The sequence below is a fragment of the Schistocerca americana genome, chromosome 2 (assembly GCF_021461395.2).
Source record: "Schistocerca americana isolate TAMUIC-IGC-003095 chromosome 2, iqSchAmer2.1, whole genome shotgun sequence".
Taxonomy (NCBI): Eukaryota; Metazoa; Arthropoda; class Insecta; order Orthoptera; family Acrididae; genus Schistocerca; species Schistocerca americana.
In genome coordinates, this window is record NC_060120.1 from 969,554,238 (window position 1) to 969,562,844 (window position 8,607).

Sequence of the window (8,607 nt, forward strand, 5' to 3'; positions counted from 1 at the left end):
TCCGCCTCTATCATGGCCCAAACTACACTGTACTTCAGTCGTTAGAGAAGGGACATCTTAAATATTGTGGATGTGCAACCCCACGTTGTTCAATTGGCGTCACCAGAGGCGAAGAGCGTATGTTTGTGCTTGTTATGAATGGTTGCCTTAAGTGTGAAATGAACCCAGGCGTTAAGCAAATAATGCCAGAAGCATTCAAACAGACCACTGAACTGCAGATATGGCTGGCTCGTGATTTTATCATAATGGCTCATGATTTTGTCATAACGGAGGATGCATCACAGTGGAGGAGTTTTCAGACTCCCTGCAGGTAGACTACAATATAACGTATTCAGTACTCTGATTTCCTTGCCCAACAGCTACGCCATTCTCCAGGTGCCTTACGTACTCAGTGCCTAATTTCGACAGGATGTTGTAATCACTGAAATACCCGCCAGGTTAGCCGAGAGCGCTAATGCACTGCGCCCTGGACTTGGATAAGGGCGCCGGCCCCGGATCGAATCCGCCTGCCGGATTAACGACGGTCGGTGTGCCGGCCAGCCTGGATGTGGTTCATAGGCGGTTTTCCACATCCTCCTAGGGCTCGTCCCCACGTCCCGCCTCAGTGACATGACTCGCAGACATCTGAACAGTTTCGCATTATTCCATGGATTACACTAGTCACAGACAGCTGGGGTACACTAATTCCGTCCTGGGGGGTACGGGGTGGCGGCACGAAGGGCATCTGGCCACCCCTTAATATAACATTGCCAAATCCGATTAACCGCGCCGACCCTGTGTCATTGCGGGAAAAAGGCACAAGCAAAAGAAAGATAGAAAGAAAGTTGTAATCACTGAAATAAAATCAAACAGCAGGCATGTGCGTGATTGACAGCCCTACAGGAAGCGTATTTTCTGCAATAAGTGCTGTCTCCAACACGAGGTCATCTGGTGCTGTGTTACACATTGTGCGCTGTAAACACATGCACGACTGTGAAACCACTCGTTGCTTTATTTTTTAAACTGCATTTCGTCTCTTTTCTAAAAGTGTCACTCTGCTGTGAGTTAACAGATTTATTTATTTATTTATTTATTTATTTTTTTTTTGCTTTCTAACCCTCCAGTAGTAATACAAAACCTTGAGAAAACATATTTTTGAAGAAGCTCGTGGACGTTTGCAAATATGAGAACAATTTCTGCACGAGAATTTCCTCTGGATGCAGCAGATGCGCACTAGCGGCCATCCTCACGCCGGCCGGCCAGCGTCCGCGAATGTTGTCGCAACACTTAGAGCACGTAATGTCAGCAGCACAGTTCGGTTCGCCCGGATACTTTTGAGCTTGATAGTGCGTCGTAGTTTTGTGAGTTAGTAATATTTGTTTTTCAAATATCTGCCAGCATATTCGATAATTTTTCAGCCGATTTTTGAGACTGTAGCCTGTATCTATCATCTGTTCTTTAGGGGACGAGTATATTTTCCATTGTCTACTGTATATATTTAAGTGATTTTTTTTACATCGGACACAACACGGACAGCCGAAGAAAATCTGAGAAAAAGAGACCAAAAGAAAAATCCAGAAATATACAAAAGTTAAACTAATGAAAATCTTCGCTGGATCTTAACGAAAGTTCATAATAAAAACTTTTACAAATGCGAATTCTCCAATGTGCGTTAGCCTTATTTAGTTATTTTGCTTTAGTAGCAATTGGCAAATAGTAGTAATAATTGTGTGCAAGGATTTTAGTAACAATAAATTTACAAATTTTCCAGAATTTTCTCAAGTGCAGTTGGATATGTTGATGGTAGCATCCATTGTTGAGACAAGTGCTGAAAGATTGTTTCTTAGTAGTCATCAGCCTTTCTGTGCTCAGATTATTTTCATTTTTAATTCGATTTTTTTAATTACCACGCATTTACACAGTAAAACTGAGAACAGCACCTTGGCGAGCCTAAATAAACTGAATGATAAACTTAATAAGCAGAACGAGAAACGAAATGAGAGATTAGATGAGCAGAGGGCAGTTTGTAAAAACTGGTTTAATGAGCAGGAGAAGAAACTGGAATACCGAAATAAAATATCTGACGCGCTCAAAGCCAAACAAGCTGAATTGGTTGCCGAAATCCTGGTGGCTTCCGAGGCATTTCAAATATGTGTAGTGGTGGTACGAAAAGAAGTCAGTGAGATAGCTGAATGTGTTGAAAATCGCATGGTAGCCATTCAACATGGCCTCAGGGAGCAGAGAGGAGCGGCCCCAGATAGTGAAAAAAATTGTGAGGTAGTTGAAGCAGTGTGTGCCAGGTGGCTCTAGGATATAGGCAACATGTGTCCAACGGTAGCACAACAAGAGACCATTCTACAGACACGAGAGAATGAGGTCGGTAAAATATAAGAGAGAATCGACATTTGCGCTAGGGGTTGAGGCAATGGGAAAACGTGGGTGGGTCTGACAGGACGCATTCATTAGTAGCAGGAGATAGCGAAGAGGTGCATTCGCTGTTGCAGTTCAAACAAGCTCATGAAAAATACTTTTGAGCTTGATAGTGCGTCGTAGTTTTGCGAGTGAGTAATATTTGTTTTGCAAATTGCTGCCAGCAGATTCGATAATTTTTCAGCCGATTTTTAAGGCTGTAGCCTATATCTATCATCTGTTCTTTAGGGGACGAGTATATTTTCCATTGTCTACTGTACCTATTTAAGTGATTTTTTTTACATCGGACACAACACGGACAGCCGAAGAAAATCTGAGAAAAAGAGACCAAAAGAAAATTCCAGAAATATACAAAAGTTAAACTAATGAAAATCTTCGCTGGATCTAAACGAAAGTTCATAATAGAAACTTTTACAAATGCGAATTCTCCAATGTGCCTTAGCCTTATTTAGTTATTTTGCTTTAGTAGCAATTGGCAAGTAGTAGTAATAATTGTGTGCAAGGATTTTAGTAACAATAAATTCACAAATTTTCCAGAATTTTCTCAAGTGCAGTTGGATATGTTGATGGTAGCATCCATTGTTGAGACAAGTGCTAAAAGATTGTTTCTTAGTAGTCATCAGCCTTTCTGTGCTCAGATTATTTTCATTTTTAATTCGATTTTTTTAATTACCACGCATTTACACAGTAAAACTGAGAACAGCACCTTGGCGAGCCTAAATAAACTGAATGATAAACTTAATAAGCAGAACGAGAAACGAAATGAGAGATTAGATGAGCAGAAGGCAGTTTGTAAAAACTGGTTCAATGAGCAGGATAAGAAACTGGAATACCGAAATAAAATATCAGACGCGCTCAAAGCCAAACAAGCTGAATTGGTTGCCGAAATCCTGGTGGCTTCCGAGGCAATTCAAATATGTGTAGTGGTGGTACGAAAAGAAGTCATTGAGACAGCTGAATGTGTTGAAAATCGCATGGTAGCCATTCAACATGGCCTCAGGGAGCAGAGAGAAGCGGCCCCAGATAGTGAAAAAATTTGTGAGGTAGTTGAAGCAGTGTGTGCCAGGTGGCTCTAGGATATAGGCAACATGTGTCAACCGGTAGCACAACAAGAGAACATTCTACAGACACGAGAGAATGAGGTCGGTAAAATATAAGAGAGAATCGACATTTGCGCTAGGGGTTGAGGCAATGGGAAAACGTGGGTGGGTCTGACAGGACGCATTCACTAGTAGCAGGAGATAGCGAAGAGGTGCATTCGCTGTTGCAGTTCAAACAAGCTCATGAAAAATAACCAACGAAATTAAGGTGTGCTAGCTGAGTATTTGCAGTCAACGATGTGCGGGGTATAAAGTTACTGGTATTTAAAAAAGTAATTTAGTATTATATTTGTCGCGTTTGCTGGTGGCAGTGTTTCAGAAATGCTAAAATGGTGAATAGAAAATTTTTGTTGATGATGAAATCATATATTCCGCCAACCAGCATCAAATTACCATCAGACCGACGGCATCATTTAGAGGCCAGTGACCGATCTCAAAACTACGCAGTTTTCGTAATTACATTGCCCGGATACTGACTGAAAAGACCGGTAAAAATATCTCAGGGACGCTGAAATAAAAGTTTGGTAATGTAATAGCCGATTGAACACTAGTAGCATTTGGCTGTGGCCACCAAACAATTCGTCGGCAACGGTCCTTCGCTGCAGCCAGAAAAAGTTCTAAAATGCAGCTTAATAATTTGAGATGTGGAATTAATGGAGAAGGAAAGTAGATTCTTAATTCAAACACGGCTATCGTAATTAAATTAGCGTAAATATTGAACCTAAAGTTGTAGATACGAGGGCGACTCTCACATTTTTTGAAACAGCCATCGAAAATAAACGAGAGAAAGAGAGAGAGAGCCCACAGCTCCTGCTTTTACACATTCCAAAAACGATTTACGGCGACTGCCTTCAACCCGCTTGACAGTTTCAATACACAAACATTTCTCTGGAGCATTCTTTGTCGGAACACCAGTACAGCGTCTGCAACGTTGCGGAACAGATCGACATACATATTTTATGGTTGCCATTGGAATGGGTTCACAGGAAATCACAATCACCCCTCTCACGTCATCCATTAAAGACCATGTCCTTCAAAGTTTCGCTCAGAAAGAAATTTAACGGCGTGGTAAGTGGCAGTCGCTCTGTTAGAGCATGCAGCTAGTTTTAGAATCAAATATCAGAACGTGTAACTTAGTGATAGAACCCACTAAATAGTTTCCTTGCAGCTTCTGTATGTTACAGAAGAGCTGCAAGTCCCGGTAATTTACTTGTGGAAGTGAAGATGGGTGTCCATCCTTTGCGTTGGTCTTGAAATCAATAGTAGATACCCAAGTGTTAAAGACTTTCCGTCTAAGGGATTGATATTTGCATTGTGTATTAATCGTAACTAGTACAAACGCAATTTTCGGGTCAATTTAATTAAATTCACTGATGTTTACTTTGCTGGGAACCCAGAGTAGCTTTGTATGATGGCATCCTCCACATGTGCCCACATCCACCGGCTATAGAGCTCACTGACGAAAGCAGAGGTAACACATTGGCTAACGTTGGCAGTGCTTGGAGGCAAATAATCGTAGATATGTTGCTACTAGTGCCGATTTTCCTCACTGCTGATAGAACCTTTAAAAGAGACCTTTCTGTCGTGCTATTAATTTATTTCTTTATTTTTGCTTCAGTATTCATGTGGCCGCTTTGATGAGGCCCGTCATTAACTCCTCTCCTGTGCCAACCTCTTCATCTCAGAGTAACACTTCCAACCTACGTCCTCTTTTATTTGCTGGATGTATCCAAATCTCTGTCTTCCCCTACAGTTTTTACCCGTTACAACTCCCTCTAGTTATTTTCCGATGCCGCAACAGATTTCCTATCAACCTGTCCCTTATTCTTGTCAGCGTTTTCCATACATTCCTTTCCTCGCCAATTCTACGGTGAACCTCCTCATTTCTTCCACAGCTAGCGAGCATTATTGAGTGAGTTTCTGTTCATGCTTGTCCCAGTGGCCGATTTCTAACGGCAGGGGAGATGGCTTAATATGAAGCAGAATATTACAATTTTAAGTGGTTGCGAAATCTCATTAGGTTGTCCAGGAGGGCTAGAGGCCGTTACGGTGCACCTCTAATACAGCAGTCGCATGAGCGCGGATGTGTTGTGAGGGCGCAACTTTATTGCATCCCCTGTTGCTGTTCCCGTGTCCCAATTTTTATTACGTTTGCCTCATAAATTACATCGCAAGATTTTTAATTCTAGTGAGACCACTTGGTGCGCGAAGTAGGTAACAGTCACATTCTATATCCTCTGAATGTTTAATGTCAATTTTTAAGGTTAAACCAATAAATTGTCTAAAGAGTAACTCAGTTGTACGGCCAAGTGATTGCTAATACCCCCAGAAACCAACCATAGTTCCCTTCACACTACTCCTCCGACTGATCGAGAATTAGACCGTTGTCAATCAGTCCTTATGATATGTATGGTTCGCTTGAGAGGTGGTTGGCTGTGTACTTTCCTCTGTAGGAGCGCACGAGCTGTGTTATCCGTCACCTCAATTAGTAATTTTGTAATTTTGTTTTTAATTAACTTCATTTTCTGGCCTTATTTATTTCGAGTCGAACGCTTAATCAGACGGAAAGGAAATTGTGGATGATTGCCTCAGTTCAAGAAGTGTAGATACGAAATGAGAATCACATTACGGAGATTTAGTCGTATAATTATAGTCACTGTTGTTGGTCCTCCCTGACAGTCAGCATACGTGGATTAATTAGACAAGCACAGCTAATTGAAATACCCAGTTATGAAGTACCATACTTAACTTTAAAAAATTAATCAGAATATTTTCATTTACTTTTAGCGGGTTTTCACATATGTTTTGACACGAAATAAATGTATCTAGCATCATTTCAATTTTGTTGTGTTACTTTCTTTGTAAACTCCATGCGGTTAGTGACACATTTCAAAGTCACCGAAAGATTTGGTTGTAAATTCGCCGGTTTTCGTATTTTGAACTGACAATGGTTCAGTAATTTCTATGTTTCCCTTTGTCGTACTCAAGCAGAGACTATGTGTAAATTCTCAGCCAGTGCTAACTCACAAAATATTCAATAGAAGCACGTTTTCATAATGAGCAGTACTGTAAAAGTTCATAAATGGCTTTACAAAAATCAAGAATAAACTTAACCTTAGATGTTGATTGAAACGCTTATGGGTAATTTTATTGCATACTAAGAATAAGGTTTATTAATATGCAGTATACTGACGTAAGTATCATCGATTTACATGACTCCCACGAACTGGCCTACAAACAAAAATGACGTTACTCTTTTCAAAGTCACCGCACAATGCACTGAACGAATTAGCGTCATAAAATTGCTTGCTGGATATGCACAAACTCAGCTACGCACTACTCGAAATAGAGCTCACTGCGTTCCTGACCTGATTCTGTTAGATTGTTGTTCGGATGCAATGTCTTCCATTAATGATTGCCAATAACGTCATGAAGGACAAACATCAGTACAGTGAACTGGTTAGAAACAACGGTGAGAAAAAATTCGGAAAAATTTCCGTTTGTTCCGGCACTTATCATATTTGCAGGTGCACAGTTGAAAAATAATGCAAGTCGAAGTTGAGCAACCGAAAAATTCTTCTCATCTTCTTCGGCATCTTGTCCTGCTTCCGTTCCTGTCATGGGGTCCCATATTTCCGTGTCCCAATGTTTCCTGTTTGTATTATCCCATCTTAACGATGGCCTCCCTCTTCTTCTTCTGGGCGGCTGTCAGTTTAAAACCTTCCTTTGAGGCCCATAGCTGCACACAACGTACTTGTCCATACCACTCCATATTCCATTCTTTATTTTCCTTTAGCGTAGAGCATATAATCTCCATTCGCTCCACGTTTCCTCATTTCGTATCTTATCTTGGCTCGTTATCTGCTGACGTATTGTCATGTAGTCCATTTCCACACTTCTATTTCTCTCCCTAATTTTCGTTATTTGACGCCACACGTTGGCTCGATGTGGAGCTATGTTCTGCATTTGTTGTTGTTGTGGTCTTCAGTCCTGAGACCGGTTTGATGCAGCTCTCCATGCTACTCTATCCTGTGCAAGCTCCTTCATCTCCCAGTACCTACTGCAACCTACATCCTTCTGAATCTGTTTAGTGTATTCATCTCTTGGTCTCCCTCTACGATTTTTACCCTCCACGCTGCCTTCCAATACTAAACTGGTGATCCCTTGATGCCTCAGAATATGTCCTACCAACCGATCCCTTCTTCTAGTCAAGTTGTGCCACAAACTTCTCACCAGTCCTATTCAATACTTCCTCATTAGTTATATGACCTACCCATCAAATCTTCAGCATTCTTCTGTAGCACCACATTTCAAAAACTTCTATTCTCTTCTTGTCCAAACTATTTATCGTCCACGTTTCACTTCCATACATTGCTACACTCCATACAAATACTTTCAGAAACGACTCCCTGACACTTAAATCTATACTCGATGTTAACAAATTTCTCTTCCTCAGAAATGCTTTCCTTGCCATTGCCAGTCTACATTTTATATCCTCTCTACTTCGACCATCATCAGTTATTTTGCTCCCCAAATAGCAATACACCTTTACTACTGTAAGTGTCTCATTTCCTAATCTAATTCCCTCAGCATCACCCGACTTAATTCGACTACATTCCATTATCCTCGTTTTGCTATTGTTGATGTTCATCTTATAGCCTCCTTTCAAGACCCTGTCCATTCCGTTCAACTGCTCTTCCAAGTCCTTTGCTGTCTCTGACAGAATTACAATGTCATCGGTAAACATCAAAGTTTTTATTTCTTCTCCATGGATTTTAATACCTACTCCGAATTTTTCTTTTGTTTCCTTCACTGCTTGCTCAATATATAAATTGAATAAGATCGGGGAGAGGCTACAACCCTGTCTCACTCCCTTCCCAACCACTGCTTCCCTTTCATGTCCCTCGACTCTTATAACTGCCATCTGGTTTCTGTACAAATTGTAAATAGCTTTTCGCTCCCTGTATTTTACCCCTGCCACCTTCAGAATTTGAAAGAGAGTATTCCAGTCAACATTTTCAAAAGTTTTCTCCAAGTCTACAAATGCTAGAAACGTAGGTTTGCCTTTCCTTAATCTAGCTTCTAAGATACGTCGTAG